We start from the raw sequence: 25,721 nt of genomic DNA, 5'->3' as shown, positions 1-25,721 counted from the left end.
AGGGGCTGTATTACAAGCTCTGAAGTGTGTAAACCCGAGCCAGCTGAAGCCAGCCACAATCGCATTCTGTCAAGATCAAAACTATTCTGCATTTCAATCTAAAACAGGTTTGGATCAAGAAGCTTGCCTTTGTTAAAGCAAGCAAAGCGTAGCTGCATCACAACCAGTAAAATTTAAAATCAGGTTTTCTTGAAGAAAAAGAAAAGGAATTTGCTCTTATAACTCAAATTTTTCAGAGAATTATCTCGAAAGTAAGTAGTTTTAGCTACTAATGTACTTGACATTACAAGCAACCATTTCTGACTGGCAGTGGATCAGGTTTCTTCCTGTTTCCTAAATATAACAGAGAACATGTGCAAACACAGCTGGCTCTTGACAGAAAAACTGAGCAGATTCCATGTCACACTGGGAAGGTAGATACCACCTGGAAGGACACAGGAACCTAGCAAAGCTAGATTAAAACAAAACAAAACAAACCCCACAAAAGAACTGATGTACATGCAGCTACTGATCAGTGATTGCTTCACAACCAGAAAATGGTTACGCAGATATCTCAAATACATGGCAGCTACAGAAACACTTCTACAATATGCTTTTATTCTGGTTTGTTTTGATCTATTTTCCCTTAAAGATCTTTATATAGTAAATAACTTTATATCAGCCTTGAAAATTCTGAGTAATGAGTACAGAAGTGTATGACCTTTGAAGGTCCCTTCAAAACCACACTATTCTATGATTTTATAATTCTATATCTAGATGCTGATGCTTTTCTTCTATGTAGATCTGCTATTTTCCTCCATGAGAAAGTTTGGAGGTAGATAAATTTGATACACCTAAAAAACCCAACCAAAACTCGAAATTTGAAAAGGTGGTGCAGCATAACACAAGCCTCAAAGAAATCAGAACTACATCAGTGGCCAGCTGATTGACCTGAGGATAAAAATAACCTTAAAATTAAAATGCAGGCAATCCAAACAGCCTGTTTTAATGGTTTAGTCTTAATAGCAAAGTTAAGAACTGAAGCACACTAGAATACACCAGAGCAAATATATTTCTCTTTAGGCTTCTAAAAGTACAGAGCTGTAACAATTAAAATACTGAGACAAAGATGCAAACAGGCTTTTCTTCCCAGGTCAGCACAAAATCTTTTTCTGTCCTTAAGCTACTAATGCAGCTATCTCCAGGGTTTCTGCATAATTCAGATATAACAAAAATACTAAATTACATAAGTCCTTCTACTAAATAACTTCAGCTTGACTTCTGTCACTAGGTGCAACCCACTGGAAACAGGAGCGAGACTCCATTGGGCCCAGTGATCTGAAAGAAAACCAGAATTCCATGATTTCAAACTTTTTTTTTTGTTCCAGAAGTCAGGCATGAAAATGTCATTCATTGCTTTCCTGTAGGGTTTCCCACACAATTATCAAGAGCTAAAAAGAAAGTTTTTACATTATTCAATCATTTCCTATAATTTTTTTAAGTACCCATTTAGTGGATTAAGTTGCACCATTCCTGTTTAACACTAGAAGCATGAGCTTCCTTGAAACATACAAATGGACACTTATTCACGGGGCTGTGTTGGAGTAGATAACACCTAAGAGAGTAATCAATGTAATCAAAGTATATCAACAATTTATCCATCATGTGTAAAACTACTGACCAAAATATCCTAATATCAGGGACAGAGAGGGGTATACTATATAGAATCATAGAATAGTTATATAGCTAAGGCATTTTATCTTCAAAGTAGGCTGTTTATTAGAATTGGACAGGAAAATCTAAATCTCAACAGTTCTTATGGCACACTTTTATGGAGGCCTCTAAATAAACAAACCAAGTCATTAAATGATTCTGTGACAGCAAAATGCATGTTTCATTCATTATCAGCCAGAGGTGGCCAAACCTCCTTTCCTTCTTTATTCACTTCTTGCTGGAAAGGAGGAAGTGAACATCTCAGCCTCCTATTCCTTTACAATGGTTTGCTTCCACCATTCTCTCATCTAGATTTATTCAATTATCACTTAAGTTCTTACCAGAAACAGCTCAGTCATTCTTACACAAGGACTGATTATTTTGTATTTCTCTGCATAAGTGATTGCTTATGTATCTTCATGGTTGATCATGTTAGTTCTGTCCAGTTTGTACTGTATTTTTTGCTTTTCAGAGAAAAAAATTCACCCCACTTAAAAAAAAAAAAAAAAAGAAAAGAGTGAGGTTTGAGAAAAAGCATGCACACATCCATGCACATTCTGAACAAATAACTTTGAGAAAGGAATTTAGAATACCAATTCTGTAACACAACTGCTAAAGTAGGTTTTTATTTCATTCTTCTAATAGGTCTAGTAGTGCTGGTCCTTGTCTTGCCCATCTTGCACAATTGCTTGCAAACTACTTTACCTTCCTGCTTTCAGAAGGCAAACACTTGCACCTAATGCTATCCCATTCAAATTCTTAATTATACAAATGATAACTTCCTGTAGTTATCAGGGTCAATATGGAGCAGTGAGTCACATGAATGGTCTCAGTAGTGCTCTCTGTTTGAAATGTATGGGGTATGAATGATTCCTCAACAGGCAGGCACTTTCAGAAAGGGGTTCTTATCAGAAAGGAATAACAGCTATGAAGTACAGAATAGCTGGTAATTTTCATATAATAATAGTTCTTCTGCCCTCAGCATGTCTTGGCTGGCATCTATGGGAAAAGGAAAATATTCTTTAACACCAGGATATCCCAGTGCAACACGGTAATACAAAACACAGTTGCTCCAAATACATCCGGTGCCAGAAAGTGAAAAGGCTTTCAAAAGGTTCCTATGAAAAACTACAGTAGGATTATTTTAAAAATGGGGAAATAAACTCTTCTTTTTTTCCTATAGGAATGATGTTGTAATTTTGTTTAGTTTTTCACTTTTTTTTCCCTATAGCACCGTGGTCAAGCAACCCCACAACACAGCGCTGCTCCCATTCTCCGCAGTAATTGTTTCTTTTTTTTTTTTAAAAGAAATGGGTGAAGGGTGTAGGGAGCAGGGAAAACAGACATCTTTACTCAAAAAAAGCTGAGAACCAGTCCATGCTAGCTGACATCCAGCTGCAATAATTTTGAATTATGTGTCACTCCCGGCACTGATCTATTAAGACTGGATTTGTTGCAAGCAGCTATTCAAGACTCCTGTGCTTTCCACTTCAAATACAACCCAAAACATTTATGAGAGCACACAGGCTATACGAATGCTTATTCATGTACTTTTTTACAACATGCCATAATGAAAGTGTTCTTTTGTGGTTTTCAGAGTCATAACATTTTCCGTTAGACTTGTAAAACCAGACAAGTTCAGATTGTAGCCTAAAAAAGCAGTACTACTATTTGTTGACTTACACGTCTTTTCTATTCAGGTTCTTGGGTAAAAAAGGCACAGGCATATGCTAAAGTATCATCTGGACAAGCACCCCCTCTTCCGGTGAACAAAATGACCAGGAGCAGCTAATAAATAGAGCAAGTACAGACTGATATTTCCCCTAAATGCTCTCCCAATCTCCAGCTAGCTTGCAACTTAGTGACTTCCTGAACCAGAGGTGTCATCTTCACCTTGGACAGATTTCTCTTGAGTTAACTCAGGCAGCCTACCCTGCAGCCTACACAGATTTTTATAATGAGAAAAAGCTTACAAATAGTTCAAAAAGTAAGGCATTAAAAAAAACCTGAAACCAAATAAAAAAAACTCCACACTTTCCTACTGTCTATTATTTAGGTTTTTTTCTATAGACTTTGATGTTGACACAACACAAGAATTACTATTTTTAGATTTCACATGTTACTTGGTACAATTTATATGCCTTGTTATTACAAAAATGTGATTTAGTAAAAGACAACTATAGCAGTATAACAGCTGCAATATATTATCATCTTTCAAAAAATTACTGGAATGAAAAAGTTGGTTTTACTGCAGTACCTCCAACTCTTGTTCATCAAGACACCTTTGGCAAGAGTTGTTCTATGTCTTGCTTTATCCCTCTGCAAAACTTTTGGATGAAAACCCCCTACTTTGAGATAAAATAATAATCCAAATAATTCAGTAGTAAAACACATGTGTGCACACACTAGAGTTTTAGCACAGGACACAACACACTATAAACTTTTTTCTCTAACCTCATTTTGAGTATTTTCTTAAATTATTGACTGGCATATACAACTTGTAAGTACATTTGGGCATGGAAAACATCACTAATAAGTGCAAAGCATATTATTTTAAAGAGCACCTTGTTGTACAAGTGAAAGAGGACCATAAGCTGGAATCTGTAGACTTGTATAAGGGGCTTTTATCAGTAAGACAGCAAAGCACTTCTGCTGATGAAAAAACAATCTGTCTTGAATGCCTTCCCCTTTCTAGCCCCTCTTTCTCCCAACCAGAGGGGAGCTACAACAAGGCGCTATCCCACCACTTCTAGCAATGGAAGAACTTTTGAGAACAGAACTATGGGCATCAATGAACCAGGCCTCACAGCTAGTCCCTGGAAATAAGAAGAACAACATTCTTTTTCTGTAAACTGGACAACATTTATTTCTAAGGACAAAGCACACCCATTTGAGTAAGAGAAACAAAGGGGTTGCTTTCACAGTCAAAACTTTTGAAAGGAAAACACAGATGCACCTGCAAGCTTTCTTTACTGCAGCACAAGCAGTAAAGGACTTTAAGGACTCTCTTAAGGACTCTTAAGGACTGCCTAGAAGCCAAAGGTGTGAAACACACTGAAACCTTGAGCTGAGGAAGCTCAACATTGTTATTATTCTGAGTACAAGTTCTTTTGCCTGGGATTTGTGTGTGTGTGGTTTGGGGGGGGGGTGGGGGGGGTGGGGAGGAGGGTGTCGCATTGGGTTTTTTGTTTTGTTTTGTTTTGCTTTTAAGGACAAAACTGATGTAGAAAATTCTAGATGCTGTTGCTATCCCAGATGGCTTTAGTATTAAAGGGGGTTATTTAAAAATTATTATAACGAAGGTATTACCACAGGAGAGTAAGAGGCTGAATTACAAGCATTCCTCTCTCTACTTACCTTGTGCTCTCTACAGCCACAAGGGTATAATGATGTAAAGGGCTCAAAACTCTGCACAGAGAAGGGAAGAACTTTAAAAGTTCAAGCTAGAACTAAGAAAAAGAAAAAAAAAAAAAAAATCACACCAAGACTTGCCAGCATCCATGTAAAAGTATCTTGGCCTCCATGTTCAAGAAACGTGGTCAATTCAGAAAATACTGATATATTCATAAACAACTCCTGGGCAATCTAAGCTGTAATGAAATTTCATTCTTTCCCAGCAGAATCCTTAAGGAAAGAAATGATGCAGCTATCACCTGCCCTCCTGAAATGCAGCAGGGTCATCCAAGTCTGAGCTCTTCCACACCAGCAAAGATTAACCAAGTCCAATAAACATCACATGTTTTAGATAAACATACATAAACACAGCTGACAGGATGCACCTGAAGTCTGGGTAGCATTCAGTTTATACCTGCACTTGAGGCTGGTTAATACTTTTTGCTGCAGCTGCTTTGTAGGATGCTGCATTTCAAAGGCAGCCAGATTTCAAGTGAAGGTTAGGCTCACTTGTCCTCCCCATGGGTGGTCCTCTTCCTCTTCAGGCTGACACACAGAGCTAACATTCAGGAGGCTGGGTGATTTCATTCTCCCTGCTCTCCCCCTCCTTGGACTTTACTTTTTTTTTTTTCCTTCTCCTCCTCCTTTTCCCTCCATTCTCTCTTGCCTCCAAATCAGCTGTATCCGGCTATAAACATTAATTCTTACAAACAGTGTACATTGCTCAGTGTACATTGTGAGCTCTCTGTGTTCCTACTGGCTGCTATTCCAAATGCTAGCCAAATAGCTTAATTTAAGAATTAGAACATCTGCATTTGTATACTGAAGGACTTTCTGAAAAGATAAAGCAGGAGGCCAAATTCTGATCTCACCAATGACACTGAATAATTTCACTGGCACTAAAAAGAGTTGCTACAGACTTTCCTCCAGCATCACTGAGATCAGGATTTGACCATTTGCTTTAGTTATGTGCTGATATGTTCTTCAAACAGATCCTGAGAAAAGGAAAATAATTGATGCTAGTATTCCAAATATTTGCTCTCTGTGAATGCTCAGAGTGTGAATTCCACCTATAGTGTGCCTTAATTTCTATGAAAAACTTCCATTTTATTGTTTCTCCATTCTCAAACCTACGTCTTTAATAGATGGGAAATTGCATGAATATCTCCCTACACTGGCCTTTTCAATTTACAAGAATAGTATTTACAATTCAAAAGAATAGCAGGAAATGTCTAATAGACTTAGCACTTCGTCTCTAGGAAACGAGAAATACCATGCTAATCACTGAAGGCTGCATCTTAACTTTATCAAAAGTGTTTAAGCAAGCATGAGAAAGTGTAGTTTTCTGCAGGCGGTAGTACTCTGAACAGACAAAATACAGATATCAAAAGAAAAATAGATCTGAAATCATTAATCTTATCATTTGTAAACATAGAATCAAATTATATTCTTCTGTTGTAGACTTAAAAAGAAGGATCAGAAAGGGTAATTTGCGCAAAAAATTCTAAAAATTGTCTTTGACATCTTAAAGATGTTTATGATCCTTAAAAACAAAGAAATAAGAAATTTCTACATAAAATATGTAGTTTACAGGTAAAATACCAAAAAATGTTGAACTTCAACCATGCAAAGCCTAGTAACATTAACCTTATGAGTTGTAAGTATTCAGGCAAATTGTACCCCACTGCTTATTTTTTTAACAATAACCTTGATTTGCAGGATGAAGACTTTGAAAGCAATTTTACAAATCCTAAACCTAAGATTTTGTAAAGTCTTTATATCAAATACACAGTTTTCAAGCAAAATAGCAAAGAATGTTAAACTGCAGCTTCACAAATCAAATAAAAACTAAAAGCCAGATCAGATGCTGTCATTTTCATGCACTTTTCTCCATACCAACATGTGTTTGACCAACTTAATCCTGAAAATTTCTGCAGCTTTATTTTCTTCTGCTTGCCCTTAACGACACACACATAACGGCATTAGCCTTCCACAGGTGTAGCAGCTCAGTATAAACAGAAAATACAATCCTCAGTCTGAATGAGAAATTAAAACATTTTTCATTTATTCTGTTTGTCAAACAAGAAAAATAATTTATTACCAAGACAAAAAAAAAAAAAATCACTGTTGAACACATGCGTGAAGAAGACTCGCATAACACGGACATGCCGCCTTTTACAGTGTCAGGCTTGGTCAGCAACTTTCCAGCTAAAATTATGCACAGAATTGGAAAACAGTGCAAAATTACACAGATAACATGCCATAAAATTAAAGCATTTAACATCAAAGATAACAAAAGGAACAACTACAATCGTCATTATCTCTTCTGAAAGTTTTCAGGAAAAAAATTCAAAATCTGGACAGTGCATTTGATACTCATATCACAGACACTGATAATACAGGTGGAATTAGCATATTTTATGGTTCTACAGATTAAAACTACAACTGTTACCCAGCAGAGACTCATGGCTCTATGAAGTAAAATATGTTGAAGGAAAGTACTTTAGTGCTTTCACAAGAATCTGCTGATGTTGGTATCTTTGCATACCCTCTAAGTCTCAAAGTGAAACACAGACCACATTGTTTCCTTCATCAGTCTCTGGCTGATGCTATCAGAAGTTTAAAGGAAGTTTATGAAGAAGCTTGAAAGTAGAGGGGAAAAGTTGATGGAATTGACAGTTTCAAGAAATGGCCCCTGTAAAAGGATGGCATTTTAGTAGCCATCTTGCTCTGATTGCAAGTCACTGTTCAGAAGCCCTCCAGGATTTCTAACAACTTGACCTATTCTCCTCATTTCCAACACACACGCAAAAGGTTTAAAAGGTTTGTTGGTTAAATTTTTGTTTTGGCATTGCCATACCAGCCTTCTTCCTTCACGGTAAGTCACTACAACTCACCAGCATAATTAATCACAGCAACCTGTGGAAGCAGCAAAGAGGGAAAGGACTTCAAATAAGAACATAAAGTTCTGACATGGGCTACAAAATCGCTAAAAAGTGGAAGAACAGCTGACTTGCACGCAGTTCACATGCCAACCGAACCTCTTCCAGGGTGATGAAGTGACAGATGCCATATGGAAAGAGATTAAGTAAGACTGTGGCATAGACATAGCTACTAAACAAACTTCTAAACCCAACTTGAAATTAGAATTCACAACATGTAAAGCAGCACAGGCGGGAAATCTTTTGGAGTAACTATACAATTTACAATTCAGCCACAAGAACCTGATGCACTGCAAAGGAGTCCATTGTAATAAAATCTTAAAGATTTAGAGTATTGCAGTCCGACCTAAAGATAGCTCAACCAGTCAGTGACAGAAGGTGTTGTGCATATAACCATTACTACTCTAATTCTAGATTAAACAGCAAATTTCAGTTTTCATTTCAAGAAAAACAGCTCAAACACAGATGAGCTTGAACCACACAATTCTGAAATGCGATTTTGAGTACTGGTACTATCAACTGACCTGTAAGCTCTATTCAGTGGTTCACAGCATCATGTTAAATAGCAACTTCAATGTAGCATGTTTACGACTTGGCAGCATCTTGCAGCCTGAAGATCTTCTTTTGAAAGAAGATATTTGTGAAGAACAGCTACTTAAAATAAACCAATGACACATAGATGCGGTAAGGAATGCCACCAAGGCCATGGAATCTCCTTGGCTGGGATCCTGATCCAGGACCTACTCTGGCTGCTGGCATGGGGCAGACCACCAAGCATAACCAAGGGCAAACTGGGACAGGGTCAGCCCAAGGCATCATCATCAGCCAGTTTGGGTGAGGGCCTGTGCAAGTGTCCACTGACATCAAACTGTGTGGGACTCTGTGCCATGACCCAGCAGGCCATTGTCCTCTTCCAACAGCCCTGCCCCACCATTGTGAAGCTGTGTCTATCACCGATTCCCTTTATGGGGGCTGATTCTGACTCCCACTCATGGGCTGATGTCCAGGCCTGGCCTTGGCCCATCCCCAGGTAGATGCTGAATGCTTGGGGCTGCCTCTGGTTGCCCTGCTCCTGGCTGGGATGGCAGGATGTCCTTGGATGGCAAGGCCCTGCCATTGGACACCCTGAATTATGTGACTTTAAGTCAAAGGTGGCCCTACTTGGGATTTCCTGAGGTGTCCTTCCCCTTAAATTATTCAAATATTCCATGACTTAAAACATTATTGCACCAATGCTAAATTCCTAAGATACAGAAATCACAAGATTGTTTAGGTTGGAAGGAATCTCGAGATCCTCCAGTCCAGCCCCTGAGATTTCTTTTTTGGCACTTTTAATAATGCAGGTATTATTTACAGATGGCTACGATTTATAGAAAGCTTAAAGTAAGCCGAAGTTTCTCAACAATGACACACTTTTTTTCAGTTTTCTTGTAAGCACATGGACTATTTTTAAAGCAGAATCAGTGCATATCTGATCTCAACAGGTGTATTTAAATTCTCTTCACTGCTACAGTACATAACTAAATACTCCTAACTCCTAATTACACTGTAAACTACATACTTTTTGAGGGCTTATTCTATTAGTAACTGAGATTCAAGTTTGCACTCAGATTATTCCTTCTTCGTGTTAGGTAGTTATGCAAACATATTTGCATGTTACAGGAATCTTAAATAAAGCCACAGATCCTGAGCTGGTTACCTGCTTTATTTCTAGCTGACTCAAAAAAAGGACGAAAGAGTCAGGCACCAAATCTTACCTTCAAAGAATAATGTATTACAGCATTAATATGCTTTGTAAAATTCTGCCAGCTATGAAATATCACATGCATTCTGAAAAGAAATTCAACTTACACTAGACCATAACCTTTACCATAACCATAAATAGCCTTTAAATGATGGGATTTATCATTTTGACTCTTGATAGAAAATCGTAGTTAACCCATGGCCTTGTGGTTATTTCACTACAAAGAGAAAGTTCTCAGCTATTATTTGTAACAAAAAATCTGATGTTTGAGTTTTCCATCTTCTTTATCCTCTGCAATGAGTTTGCAGCTAATACAACTTAAGCAAACTGCATTGTATTTCTTTATTAGATAGCAGTAACAAGCAACACTACTATTTTATTCTTATATATCATTTTTCATGAAGGGATCTCAGAATACTTAAAGGAAGGAAACATCATTAACCCATTTTACAGGTAGATAAATTTTACAGATTTCAGTTTTTCTCTGCCTATTTCACATCCTCCTATGTAAGGAGAAACAATGGGTGCTATATTTAGCGGCAGCTTCCAAACTGTGGTTTGTGAGAATTCAGTAATTCACAGAACCGTATTCAAGACTGCTTTTTGGGTGCCCTTTAAAAAGTATGTTTTGATCCAGAAGTTCTGATATTTGATAGCCGTTAACTTGACCCCAAAATTTTGCAAACCACTGACCATTTATATATGTTCCCATGTCCAAGAATGTCCCGTGTCCAAAATTCCAAGATACAGAAAGTGAGGTTCCCGACTCCAAAGTTGTAAAATCTAATAATAATAAACCCATTAGTAATTGTTACCCAATTTAGGCTGAACTGAAGTTGAATTTTTTCTGCCTGGAAAAGTATTTCATATCTCTAAAAGTGTTTTCCTTTGACAAACTAAAGATAAAAGCCAAAGTCATAAAAATTTGTGGAAAGAAGTATTCCAATATAATTGAATGGTTTTGAGCTTGTTCTAATAAATTTTGATTAAAAAGTGGGTATGAATTAAAAATTAGAGTTTTTTAAATTGAAATTTTCAAGGAAGAATTATAATTTTTTCAAAATAAGAAATTCATCATTTATTTTGGGGGGAACAAATCTGACAAATCTGCATTTTTGCATCAGATGGGAGGAAAAAATTTATTGCTAAATATTTTTAGAATTCCATAGAACAGCAAAGCTGAGTATCTCCATTTTTTTTTATGATGGGCTCCCAGTACTCATGATCCCAAAGAATCGCCTGGGGTTTCATACTCACAAAATCCAGTTACAGAGTCTAGTATGCATTATTAGCTGTCTCAGGCTCTATGAAGGTCTGTAGATTTCGCAATAATTTCAGCAACAAATGTAAAGAACAATATATAAATACCCAAACTCATTCAAGTTCCCAAACTGTCTTAGATGTAAGACTAGAAGATAAAGTTTAAAAAACTTGGGGGGGGGGTGTGGGGTGGATTGTAAGGAGGGGAAGTCTCTTGACTTTGTAGTCATCTTTTTTCCTCACCTCCATCTGTCTGTTTGTCATGTTGAACAGTAACAGCTGCAAATTACATTAACTTCAGATTCTGGCTACTACTGTTTTCTTTAATCATGAGATTTCTTTAATCATCAGAACTAGTGGCTGATACTAGAGCATGCTTGTATAACAAGTTTCAGATCTAAAAGTTCATTGCTGTGTCAAGGGAAATCTTTGTACACCAACCATCTACTAAACACTTCCTGGCAGTAGTTGAGCAGGTTCCCACTGAAAGTTTGAGGTCACCTCAGGAAACAAAGTGGAATTAAATGTTTCCACATTGATTTTCAAGAGTTTAGGTGGTCAGACAAACGTTTTTTATGGCTATTTCAAATGTCTGTAACAGACATCTTCCATAGGAAAATAACAGAATAAGTATCCTTCCTGCACTCCGCAGTCACGCCCTGAAATTATTCACTATACCAATCCACCAAAAATCCACAGAGATGGTAGTCTGTTCGCAGTGTGCTACAGGGCTTTGTTCCCTCAAGCCATGCAGCAGAGAGGAAAACTATGCCCCACAGTTGTAGTTTTGGGTAGCTGAATGTTGGCTGTCGTGCTGCAAATGCCTCTGTACACCAGTTCGCTTCTGACACCAGAAACCCCTGTCTCTGCCTGTGAAGCTGCCATCATTCAGCTATAAGTTTTCCTGCTGGGAGATTGCAGATGTTCCTAGTCACTGTGCTCACATCCCTGCACATCCAGCTATGCCTCAGTCTGCCTTCTTGGCTTGTCAAGGCAGGCAAGAGATAGCAGGAATGCAGTCATGAGTTAGAAGCGGAAGAGCTTAGTACTGCTTCTACAAGCCCTCAAACCAACAATGTTTGAACTCTAAGGGTTCTTGGCAGCAGTTTTAGACTGTGTCAAGTCTCAAGTCTGAAATAATGAAGCCTGTTGTCCCTCACCATTAAGGCACTTTAGTTTTTAGTTATGCAGACTTATTGTTGATACAAACTCGGATAACAAACTATGAAATGCTACCTTATGAAATTTTCTCCTTAATTGCAAGCTTTTGAATATTTCAGGAATAAATGTAACAATAGATATATTGGTTTTATTATGAAATAAAGCCCTTTTAAATGGTGAAGCTCAGAGTTACGAAAGAGGTGAGGGAACTCAGCCTCACAATTTGTAACAAAATAATAGCTGCACGGTTATATCCCTAGCTACAATTAAAAAAAAACCCAAAACATATCACAGGAAACATATAACAGGAAACAACTAACCATGCAAGTACTAGCCAGCATTCTGTTTATCTACGTCAATTTTAAATATTAATACTTTTATTCAGAAGCTATCTATACAGACAGGACAAGAGCCAGAAGAAAGGCAATTTTGCTTTGTGCAAATCTTTGATAAAACCTTTTCAGGATGGAAAGGTCTTCAGGGGTCCCTCCCTCATCACTGAAACACAACCTGCCTTGGAATTAGAAAGAAAAAAGGAAAACCTTTAGCCATACCTTGCATTTTAAATCTAAAATTTGGCTGTTATAGCAAAGATAGAACTATTTTTTTTTCAGTAGTAAGTATATAGAAGGTGACTGTACATATTTTTATTCCAGGATGTAATGCATACACATCAAAATTAAAACAGAATTTAACTGCTTCATCCATTATAATCTTCATGATTCTGCACGGAATTTGAGCCTCAACACATCTAATAGAAGGAAAGGACATGGTCAATGCGAATAACAAAAACTAAGTCCTAACCACTTACTTCTTGTAAATCTGAAAAATACTAAACCCAATGACAACAAATATCTTAACCACAGAAGCCTTTATAAGTACTTTGCAATGATTAAGAAAATTAAGTATTTTACTAATACGTTCATATTCTTCAATATTGAATGCTGCTACCTTGTACTGCTGAAGTATTTTCCAGGGCTCAGTTCATAAATCATAAACACATAAGGAGATTTCCAAGAAGTAAATCTAAATCCTACTGACCTAACTTACCTAACAAAAACAACAACAACAACAGAAATTACAGGTGTACTTGCTTATTTAAGATAAAAGCATTCTACACACCTAACACCTGACTTCAAATCCAAATGATTTTAAATGTAGTTTTTTGTTGAACTGAAGTTGAATTAAAAAAAAAAAAAAAACCAAAAAAAAAACAAAAAAAAAAAAAAAAAACAAAAAGAGAGAGAAAACTTAAAAAAAATATTTAATGACCAAAGAGACAAATCCTTCCGGCATCGCTAGCTTGTTTGTAGCAGGACAAATAGCCATCAATGATTATTTTCTTATTTATAGCCTGAAGTCCTGTTTGTAAAAAGAAAAAACAAACCCTTTCCAAAAATGCACAAAGTCTCACTTTATGTCAGATCTCGTGTAACTCTGTATATTTTGAAATATACAAATATATGCGTACATTATTTGACAAGCAAAGCAATTTTTATTTAGTATCTTCAAAGCTTTTTGGTAATCTCTGACAAGACAGGAGCAGAACTTAACGCATCTTACCTGCAAAAACTGCATTTCCAAATGCCAGGCAAACACTACCTAGTTTGCTAACACAACACAGCTTATATTTTCATTTACACAGGCAGTGAAACAGGTCTTATCTGGCACTTTTGTGATTCACTTTTACCAAAACGTTCACTTTTGCTAGAACATGATGCTATTATTTTTATTCTGTCAATGTCACCTTCCCACTGCTCACCTTCTTTCTACCAAGTTTGAAAGCTGTCCCCTCCCTGCAAGCAGATCAAACTTGGGTGTTTTTTGCTACGAAGTCTGAATTGTAAGTTTCCTGAAACCCCCAATTCTTTAGCATTTTGAAAAGTCATTTGCACACAGGACCACCTTCCTACAGTGATCACAAGTCTATGTACCTGTTGTTTTTTAGGTCATAAACCACAATGGAACAGGTTCCAGGGAGAAAGAAATGCATCTAAATACAAAAAGGTCTGAGGCAGATAAGGAGGAAAAGGTAGGACATCTTGAAACCAGCCTTAGTTTCCCTGCTGAAGAAGTGGAGACAGCTGTTTTTGTAAGAATCAACATAACTGAGCTGGCTAGGTCCTGGCCACTGGAAATTTGTGTGTGTGTGCTGGTCTGCTTCAGCTGTCATGACGTCTTTGAAAATAAACTAATGAACCATTAAATCTTCTAGTGAGGTAAATAATTATCATCCTTCTTTCACAGATGAGTAAATAAAGATAATAAATAAACAGCTGGTCTGAAGCCACAGAGAGAATTCAGTAGTTCCAGAAACAGAATACCAGTTTCCATGTTTACATATTCCCTTTTAAGAGTCCCTATCCCACTCTACTTTGTAGTTCAGACTGCAGATTAGTCTGTTACTTCTTCCAGCACTCTTAGCTCAGATATACAGAAAAACCCCACAAGGGAACAGAATAATGTGTGTACTGTAGACTAAAATACAACATAGAGATCCCTGAGCTCGATCCAGAACAAGCAACAAGACAAGCACATCAGCACAAAGTAATTTATTAGTAGAATAAAGACCCACAAAATTGCTCCTGCAGAGATCAGTTTTTAGGCAATGACAGCATCACCAATCTCATTTGCAACACAAGCATCTTCCCACCACTCTTTACTACCGGCATTAACTTGCTTCATTAGGAGTTTGACACTTAGCTCAATAATGAAATTCCAGCCAAACATATTTAAACTATAGCAGTACATAGCCTGATAGACAAGCTTTCATGCTACTTAATTACATCAACATGAACCAGAAGCTCAGCACAGGCTTCAGATGGACCACTGATTGATCTATTTGAAAACAGAAGCACTGTGAGCACAGAAGAACCACTCACTGAGCTGTTGTACTGGGGACATGGGTCTACACTCTGGACCACTACATAGGAACGGAAACCTTAGTCCTATTTCTGTAGTGATAAAACAGAAAGCTTTGTATTCCAGATTATTAAAGAACAGCAGAACAGAAGAAGGAGACATAAATATTATATGTTAAAGTACAACTCTCAACAGCAAATTATGGCCAAGCAGAAAGAGTCTGATTACTTAAAATATGTATCAGTAAAATATGAACAGTCAAAAAAATCTTGGTGGAACCAAACGGGGCTACACAATATAGTGGGTGGCATATTGAAATGGAAATGAAGGTATATCATCCTTAAAAAGGAAATCTAGATTGAGGACACTGCACTTGAGAATGGGGAGAAGTTCAATCTTTTCTTTCACATGGAGGCAGAAAGTCAGATTCTTTCTACTTCATTCATATAAACATAAAATTAAGAAAAATCCTAGTCATCTCCTTCCGCATTCCATACCTCTCTTATAACGGACATTTGAAATAAAAGTTAACATATAAAAGCAGGAAAATGTAATTTCTGTAGTCAAAAATGTAATGTTTTAAAGTATTAAAATTCAAATTGTTTTATAGTAAATGCATTTGAAGACTGTTACTTTCTAAATTATTTCCTTAAAATTGGCATCTTTCTAAGAATTTTTTTGTATTTACTACTTCATTCCTGTAGAAAGATGTCTAGGAATTTAAGAATGACTTAACACCTCAATCCATTAATAGGTACCCCTTTGAAAGTCCTTATACAGTTCATTTACACAAAACAAAATCTTGAAGACTGAGCTAACAGTTCAAAGCAATGAAACTGATTTTTATTCATTTAATACACTTGATCCTGCAATGGGCAAATTTCTAAGAATCCAGATGTGGTCTATAGGCATATACCCAGGGAAGATGAGAAGATACTGATGCCCTTTTTGGGGGTTGTTGTACCACCTTTGCAAAAATGCAGTACTGCACTGAATGGAGTTTAGGTGTTTGGTTAGAGAGCTTGGCATGCAGGAATAGCTGTTGGAGGGCAGGGCAAAAGAGTTGAAAGAAAACAGGTATGTCAGAATTATTAAAGCAAAAACTAAAGAAAATCCCAAAGCACACTGATATGTGGTAATAAAATGTTCACAGAAGTCAACCATGTAGCCACTCTCTCAAAAATTATGTCATTTTAGTGATCCACTGCACACCTAATGAATATCATGATGTGTATATGTAGGGAAAATATTGCTCTGCAAATTTGCATATATCACCCTTAATATTTCACTACCTCTGTGCATGGTCTGAGGTTATATTTTTATTAAATTGCTCCTTTTTTTAACATATTCCAAGACTTTAAAAACATTTTCAGTAAACAACCACTGAAATATCTGGTAGTTTGGTAACATTAATATACCCATATTTCTACTATAAGAATAAAAATTCAGAACACATGCACATTTAGAAGTAACTCTTCCAAATGACAGTTTATAAAGAATTTGCCAGACATACTTAAGGGGTACTGATAAATTAACATGAAAATAACTGTCTATGACACAGTATGTTTTCTGTTTAGGGGATTAACAGGAATCTTCAGCCTATTAGTGTTCCCAGCGCTATATACAAATCAAATCACCACTAAAAATACAGCTTCTGTAATTTTAACTTCAACTCCCAGATAAACAAGACTCATTTAACATGACAGCTACAAGCATTCATGAGAAAATAAGTCTTCTAAGCAGTCACGTAACAGAAGCCATATGCAGAGACACATAGCAGCAGCAGATAAAAATCTCACAACGCTGAACTCAATTACCCCAAGATACGATTCTGTTTCATTTTCCAGCACTGAAGACCCACTACCCATAAGAGTATGTTTCTCACATGTTGAAATCAGGTACGTGACTTAGTTTGATCCCATGTGTAGTCACAAAGAGGAGCATTTGGGAAAATCTATTGGGGCTGTACACACTACCTATGGAAAAAACTTGGAAGAAGATGAAATTGTGTTTGAAAATATCATTCCCTCATCACAAACATGTAAAATGCATAAAAAATAAAGCATTCTATGATTCTATGATTACAGTCTGTGGCTTATTACATTGCAACACATTCTTTTGGTCACTGCATTCCTGGTTTAGTGCTACTTTTCATAATATTGTTAAACTGAATTTAACTTTTTAAAGACCCAAGCCTTTGAGGTGTTAAGCATAGTCTGCTAAACACTTCAAAAGACAGCTCCACAGAGTGGAGAAACTTAATGCCAGAGAAAGCAGTCAGCTTTTTGCAGAATTCAGCTCCTGCAAGTTGTCAAAGAAAGGGCAGTCTCTGAAGACAATGGATTGGGCAAGCAGTTTTTAGCACGCCATTAATCCAAAAAAAGTTCTAAACAAATGTACAATCAGAGTAGGTTGTCTCTCCGAAAACAATACTTTGCATGTCATAGTATTCCTTCAGTATAATTTTGATTAGGCTAGAACATTACTTTGAGTTTTCTTTAGCAGACCTTCTTTGAAAGGTGGGAATTTCTAAAGCACAGACTTCAGTTGTGAGTCATTACTATTGTTTCCTTTAAGTTTCCTCACCAGCTCATCCTGCATCACTTCCCTTGTTCTCATGAATGAACAACAGTAATGGAAACTTCACCACTGGTAAGAAAGAGTGAGAAAACTATTCTGACAGTTTTTCAAATGCCTTGTTGCCCTGTCAACAGAAAGTTAACATTAGGGCTCTAAATAGGAATTAAGAAATTTGTTTCTTGTTTAGTACAAACTTATTTAAACTTACAGCCATGAGACTTCTTAACAGCAAATAAAAAACACTCATCTTGTGCGACATTGGTTTATGATCCATTACAGCAAAAAGGAAACGGAATACGATTTTAATCTTAAAATAATATGCCACTTGTGTAAAGTCAATGCATCATCAAGGCTTCCTTTCCCCATAGCATCTCTGTATTTCAGCACAAGGGGGAAAAAAACCAACAACGCCCTTACATACCATGAAATCTTACCTCCCCTCAAGATTAATGGGCACTAGTCTGTACGTATATTAAAAGGTCACTCACCCCCATCTGTTGTGCAATAACCAGGAACACTGGGATAAGTGAGGGAGACTGAAAAGCTTAGTTTCCCCTGTATAATTGCATGCAATCTTCGTGCTGTGGGCCCTTCTTGCATTCTGCCTGTGGAACTCCCTTTAATACCAGCGAAATTTCTGAGCACAACACAAGTGCAGTATGATTACATTAGGCTCTCTCAAGTGCTATTTTCCCACAGTATGTTCCTCCAGCTAATGGGCCCCTCTTAATGTTGTGTCTGCAGGTAAAAAAAAAAAAAAAAAAAAAAAAAAAACCAAAACCCCCCAAACAAACAAACAAAAACAAAAAAACAACAACACAACAACAAAAAAAAAAAAAAAACACAAACAACAAAACAACCCAAAACCCCAAACTCCCACCAAACAGAAAAAAATCCATGAGAAGAAGGCAAATGGTCTAATATTCCAAATATGTGCAAGCTTTAACAGATTGCAGCCTAGACACAGTGTTACTCAGATACCAAGAAGGACAGCGGATGCCAAGATCTTTCAAGTTGCCCTTTCAGGAAGGAGCACTATGATACAAAATCTGACTAGATAGATACCTGAAGCAATTTGTTTCACTCTGACTACTGATGGTCTTCATCAGTAAGCCAACTGACCACAGACATCGCTAACTCTTCTCTCCTTTCACAGTTATACGCACACTTTTTAAGAAACAGCCTTGTGACAAGATTATCTTTCTTCTCATTTGCTGTGCTTTTTTCATGAAAACTGTCTGAAAAACCTGCTTTCTCTCAAAGTCAAAATCTTGATTTTACAGTTCAGACAAAAGCCCACAGTTCTATATGTAACATTGCCATCTAGTGACATCAAGTGTTTTCTGCTAATAAACTGCTGTCAGTAACTTTTTTACTTAATGAAATATAGTTCAGCATCTTAATTTAGTGTTAATAAAAGATTATTAGAATCATTAATGTAGTTTAATAAGAAAGGAAATTTTATTATTTTATTTGGCAATATTTCACACTGGGTGGTTGTGTTTCCATGATTAGCTCTTCAGAACCCTGACTGGTACATTTTAATACTGCCAACTAAAAAAACCTTTATAACAATAGGAACTGGAAGCTAGCATTTTCTCCTTTGGAAAGACATCATGCAGGACTATTTGTGTGGTTGCAGGTCTTGCTGTTAGTGCTCTGAACGGTCATATGTATTTTCACTTGTTTTACGTTTAAAACTGAACCTTCTCCTGATGCATGTCTTACATGCCATCACCTCAATCAAAACCAGGTACCTCAAACTATAAAAATAAGATCCAAGAGCCAGACTTCAGCCAAAACCAAACATTCTTGTGCTGAGGATCAGTGACATACACCCACTGCTGGGATACAGCCCTCCCAGGGACAGAAGCTCATCCCAGCAGCTCAGGTGAGCCAAACTGTCATAGGCTCACCTCACTGAGCACTGCAAATCCCCTGCAACAGGACCAAGCAGCAGGAGCTGCTCCAACAGTCTCTTGCTAAAGGAGTAAGAGCTCTAGAGTCACAGTCAAATCCCAGCCTGACAGTAACCCTGGCATGCTCCCTCCTTTCAGCTTGACAAGCCCTGTAGTGTGTACGCCAGCCTTCCCAGCTTTGGGGAGGTTTCACTGCACTGCCTCTGGCCACTCACACTGCAGGTTTATAGCTAATAGTCCCACAAATACAGGACGTTTCCAAAGTACCTGTCATAGTTTACACAAAGTAATCAGTTGACAGGGTTACCGTTACCTGTTTCTTAATGTGCTATATGTGCCAGGCAATCTTTGAAATACTGAACTTGCCAGAAGCTGCTTTGCAACTTGTACTGTAACATGTGCTGTCAGGGTGAAATGCCCCATCTTGGTTCGTTTTAGGCTTTGGACCCAGTCACTAAACGTGACTAGGAAACTAGGTTGAACTTCTTGCAGTTTGGAGATGAACGAATGAAGTCCAAGTGAAAGAAATGGAAACCTAAAATGCTAGCCTTGCAAGAAATTAATACTGAGCACCACAAACAGCTAAGTGCAGTGTTAGGCAGAAATTAACTGATCCTCTGTGCATGACTAAAGGAGTAGTTGTACTTTATTCAGTCAGAAAAAAATGCATTTTATCAGTAAGCTCTTTCTTCCCTACCACTTAATTGCTGCTACAGAGGTGTTAGCTCTTGAGACAGGGTGTAAGAGGTGGAGAAAGCATGTAAGATATTCCTACAAGTCTCCTACCTTTACACAAAGTCATTCTCTGTCATATCTGATCTGGGCATTTTCAATATGCAGCACTTTGAAAGTGGTTTATGAACATTATTAATCCCTATTTAGAGCAAATCTAGTCTTTGTCCTTCCTTTGGTTTTGATCAAAAAGATTTTCCTACTGCTTGTGCATGAGGCAGAAACCCCACAACATTCTGGAACAGGTACAAAAAAAGCCCAGTAAATGTACTCCTCCCTTTTTCTTTCACATACACACAGAAGATAATATTTTTTTTATGCCAGTTATTTTGATCCTTTCTATTCGTGGTAGCTAAAGGGTAGGGAAAGGATAAAAATAGTGGCTCTTTTCTAATACAGTGAGAACCGCCAAGGCAGCAGTTACATTTTGTGCTCAATCCTTTCTGTTGTTTTTAACCAGGACTGCTTTGAGACTCATGTTGCTGCAGCACTAACAACTGACTTGTATCTTGTCTCCTTGGGAAGCAGATGTTCCCACTTAGCAGGGGGAGATGCTCAGAACACAGACATTTACCTTAAAGGACAGGGTCAATGCGGTTATCTGTAGAGAAATACCACCCCACTTCAAAGGGCAGCTATTCCTGCCCTAGTGCCCAAATATTTAGGAGAGATTTTTGTTTCCTATAGGAAACTTTTAACAGTTAACAAATGCACTGAAAATTGCCTTAAATATATGCACAACAACAGCAGAGCATCAGAAAGAAGATGATCCTGTCCTGCTCTACAACAACCCCTACCCATACAGTCTGAAGTTGAAAAATTTGACTTATATTTGCAATGCACTGTGTTTCAAAGTACTTGCGAGATAATTAACCATTGCTCCTAAATATATTTCAAAACTCTGTAACATATTTTTATCACCTGCAACTTCATCTTTTGTCCATTAAAGGTCTGTAAAGGAAGCAATAATAATATTCCAGAGTCCTGACTCTATTGTGGACTTTAACTGTAAGGAATCTTTTATTTGCAACAGATGACTGGTCAAATCGCAGGGGTAAACTAAATATTACTATCGTAAATGTCACCAGACATTTAGTGTCTGGAGAAGACATATGCAAGGATGTAATTTACATACACATGTACATAATTTTGACTCTTTACCATATTATATATGCCATTCATAAATATGTAAAATATTCAAAAAGATGACACATTACGCCCACTACTGCTTAATACAAAACACACTGAAAAATCATTCATTAAACTCCCAAGTCTAATGGGTAACAAGCTGCATTATACACCTAAATTTAAAGTCAAAGTTTTTTATATCCTACGGCGAAAAAGTACACTTATCAAGATCATGCTTTTTTTGTAAGGTGAAAGTCTGACATCTGCTGGTCATTATACAAACTGCATAATGTTGAACCAAATAGTCTTCAGTTTAGGTTTTCAACTAAGATACTTTAGAATATGTAAATTATTCAAATAAAACTTATCTAAATTATTACAATAACGAAGTTTCAAAACCGAACTGCACCAACATTGCTTTCACTTGTTAGATGCAAGATAGCAAGCTTCTTAGAATTTTCTACAAAATTTTCCTGGAGTGATCAAATCCAGTCCTCAGAAAAAGAATTTTCTGCCAACATAAATTTTATTCACCTTATTTTTGCTAAATTAGGAGAAGCAATTCTAGTGCTATTGTATTTCACATGCCCTTTTGTTCAGATTGAACATTTTTAAGAAAGCTATTTCTGCACTGTTCTGAAATATTTCAGTCATTCTACCAAAAAAATACAATTGGTAACTGAAACAAAAGGACTGCAGGAATGCTCATTAAAATACCCATCTGTAACAAAGGCTTCAACAGATGTCTTCATTTAAGATAACTCCTTAGGAGCCAGCAAGGACATGAGAGAAAATAAAGGATATTGCACTAACAAAAGCAGCAAAAGGGGACTGCCCTAAAATTGATAAACAGAAGGCTCTCAGTTTTTCATCCTTTCATGAGTTGAACAGTTCTTTTTAAAAGACTTCAGGACTTAAAAATAGAAATAAGTAGGACTCAGTTTCACAACATCTTAGCACCCATGATTTTATGAAGCAAATGTGTAAACCACTGTCTTGGTAAAACATAACTCAGAAACTTATTTTGTGTGTGAAGAGATCAACATATCAGAATGAAAATGAACCTGCTGGAACAGAACCGGAAAATAGGAAAGAACGAAAGAATATACAGGAAAAAATGTGAAATTGTAAAGCATTTTATGAATTCTTTAGTATGGAGGTAGTAAGTAAAATGCTTTGTCTGAGCAGGTTTAAAGCAGAGGGGGGCAGGGGAACCCTCAGAACTGCCAAAGTTAACAACTGACCTTTACTGAAAGCCCAAATGGATATAAAATAGCAGAGCTTCTTCAGCCACAGAAAGCAACCCTTCCTTCCAAACACAAATAAAATTTTATTTGACAAGATTTTCTGTTGCCCTGTAGAAACACCACCATGAATCCAATGAAACAGAAAGATAAAGTAAAAGCTGGTGTCTCCATCAATTTTTATCTTCTCATTTTACCTCTCCACCAACAATCCAATAAAACAGAATTAAAATCTTGTAGAACAGCTGTTGGATCCCCATATCATTGTGTGCAGTTCTGCTGGTTTGCAATGTAAAAGCTATAGTTTGCTACAATACTGCCAGAAAGAGAACATAAAAGAGTTACCTTGAGTTTAACGACAAATGTATATATTTGTTTTCTGAATGCAAACTATTTACAGTTCTTTTCAAAAGAGGGAAACAACCAAAACAAAACAAAAAAAGTGAGAGGAAAAATGAAGACAGAATTTAAAGTCAGAGCCAGCAAAAAACTTTACCTGTTGGTTTCAGGAAAATAAATAGTTTATACCTCATATAGCCCCTCAAGTGCAAAAGTGTTAAATTAGAGTTGCACCCAACAGAACCGAGCAGATGCGTCTCAGTATTTGACACTGGCTTCCCAGACACTTAAGTAACACTGAAAACAAGTTGCTGAAATTGCTTGTGTTTCCCAGTTCTTGAAGGATTACACTAAATTATAGATACTCATATACACATACCCAGTTACAGGGTCTCCCAGAAAGGATACCATTAGTAAAATACAGTAGAAGTTCCACATTGTTTGTTTTATTTAATATTAAAAAATCTGAAATTTTATAGGACCTGAACCATTCTTCCTCCTGATGGGATAGGGACCGCATCAAAAAAGGAGACATGGCTAATAAATTTATGACATTATATCAAGTACACAGGAAAAAACCAGCCATGCCTACCTGAGGACACCCGCTGACTTTGATGAATATTGATGGGTTCTTACTAGGAATTATCTTTGCCTTTGAAGAGAGGGAGGCCTCATTTTCAGGCAGTCAGCAGCTGCTTTTCAGATTTCCAGTCACTAACTTATAAAAACAGGGGATGGGGAAAATAATAGTGCTAACTATTCACAAAGTTGAAGACAGCACCTACACAGTCTTATGTCACAAAAAAAAAAAAAAAAAAACAAAAACAAAAAACCAAAAAAACCCCAAACAAGCAAAAACCAACAACAAAAACCCATTAAATTTTTATATCAATATCCTTTTAGAAGATTTAGGTATTTGTAAGGACTAATCCCATCCATTCTAAGAAAACAAAAATTGTTAAATCTGCAAGCTCTTTATCTTAGAGACTTCAGAAGTGTTATAGCCTAATGCTGTTCTGGAACAGCGTGGTAGGGAGTTGTTTTGCCAGTTGTTATGCTTTTTAAAAAGTGAAAAAAGGGTTAGGTTGTTTACATAACAAGGAACTGCATTAAAAATCAGCTTGTTGAGATGCAAAAAGTGTGGAAACCCACAAATACTCATACTATATCTGGGTCAAAGGTGTTATTTTGAACTTTAAAAATAAGTGGCAGCAAATTCTTGAAGCAGCAGACTTCTGCTTTTAGACATTCCAACCAAGCTTAATGAGACACACTTCACTTTCTTGCAAAATTAACTTTACACCTTGTCATAGAGCTCTTCCCCAAATACAGAATGATTATGAACTCTATCACAGAGTCAAGTTCCCTTCTACATATGAAGATTTTTTCCTCTTTTCTTTTTTCCCTTCTCCTTCTGACAGAAAGATGGCAACTCTAGATGTCAGAGCATGAAAGAACCACTGAGATCTCTGTGCTTTTTCCAAGACACAGCCCTGCTTCACTTGAAGCTGTTCAGAATTCTTTTCTCATCCACCTTCTTCAATTTTAGCAATTAAAGCAATGCATTTCACATCTACAAGTAGTACAAAATATTTGAATTTATCTCTGTAAGTTTCTGCCTGTACTGAATCAACGTTTTCAGTGATGCATACTAAATTGCATGTAACAAATTGTACAATCACTTTCAGCTTGAGAGCAGAAAGTTCCTTTTAAATATAGTTATTGGCAAAAAAAGCACTTGAACATCATTAGAAAGTAGTATTTTTAATGCTTCCTACTCAGTCCAGGATTATTACAGCATCAATTCGTTCAGATGAAATCCAGCTTCAGAACTATACTTAAGAACATGCAAATACAATTGCTCGTGTTCTTATATTGCATGGATTTTTGCAATGAGATACCTACAGAGAAAATTACTAAATTAAATGCAAAGGAAACCTGCATTAATTGTGAAGATTACAAATACCACATAATCCTAGTAACTGTTAAATCCACATCTTGCCATTAAGAATCACAAGGGCTATAAAAATAGCCAGAGTCACCTTTAAGTCCTTTCTTTAATCAGTTGCTCAAGACATTAGTACCTAGATTTTTAGAAAGATTAATTTGATATGGTGGGGGGAAAATTATAAGTACATATTCAATCACTAGTACCTCATAAAGCAATATTTGTTATTCATCTTACACTCTGCTTTTACAGTTTAAAAAAAATGTAGATAGCAATAAATCCAAGCATCATAAAAGCACCCTAGTGATCATTCCTTCATCTGTTATTTTCCCCTATTTAACCCAAAACAAAAACAAATAAACCTTACACAAAAAGAGCTCTTGTGCCTGCCTACCTTGTCAGCCACTCACTACATCTAATGCAAACCACTCATAAAGGCAAATACCTTTTACACTTAAACCAAACACTCATTTCTGGTCTTCCATAGATACATACAAAACCAAATTTCTCTTGTAATAGCTTCTACCACCACTCTGAAACCCCTTCTGAGTATCAAACCCAACTCATTCACCTGAGCATGAGTACCCAGGACTGTAACAGTCACTTGGAAAAAACCAAACCAATAAAGCAAGAAAAAACACTGAGCAACAACGCAAAGTGAGTTAAAAACACTGTACCTGTTGTCCTAGTTGCAAAGCAGAAACAAAACCCCACAGGCAGCATCCAAAAACTAGCTCTGCAAGGCCCTTCCTAATTAGGAAGCCCTAATTACCCCCT

General features: G+C 36.8%; 1 long non-coding RNA gene across 2 annotated transcripts; it reads right to left on the bottom strand.

The window, feature by feature from the left end:
- Nucleotides 1–1,041: 1,041 nt before the first annotated feature.
- On the bottom strand, nucleotides 1,042–25,721 carry LOC136007361 (uncharacterized). Of its 2 annotated transcripts, none has more exons than XR_010609659.1 (3): nucleotides 25,622–25,721; nucleotides 23,589–23,714; nucleotides 1,042–1,317 (listed from the first exon to the last, which is right to left on the bottom strand). It is a non-coding gene; the product is annotated as an uncharacterized LOC136007361 (long non-coding RNA). The 2 variants fall into 2 exon arrangements; XR_010609660.1 differs by lacking the exon at nucleotides 1,042–1,317 and adding an exon at nucleotides 22,822–22,973.

Source organism: Lathamus discolor, chromosome 1 (assembly GCF_037157495.1).
Source record: "Lathamus discolor isolate bLatDis1 chromosome 1, bLatDis1.hap1, whole genome shotgun sequence".
Taxonomy (NCBI): Eukaryota; Metazoa; Chordata; class Aves; order Psittaciformes; family Psittacidae; genus Lathamus; species Lathamus discolor.
Note: the sequence above shows the minus strand (reverse complement) of the source record. Positions and strands in the feature narration are given on the sequence as shown.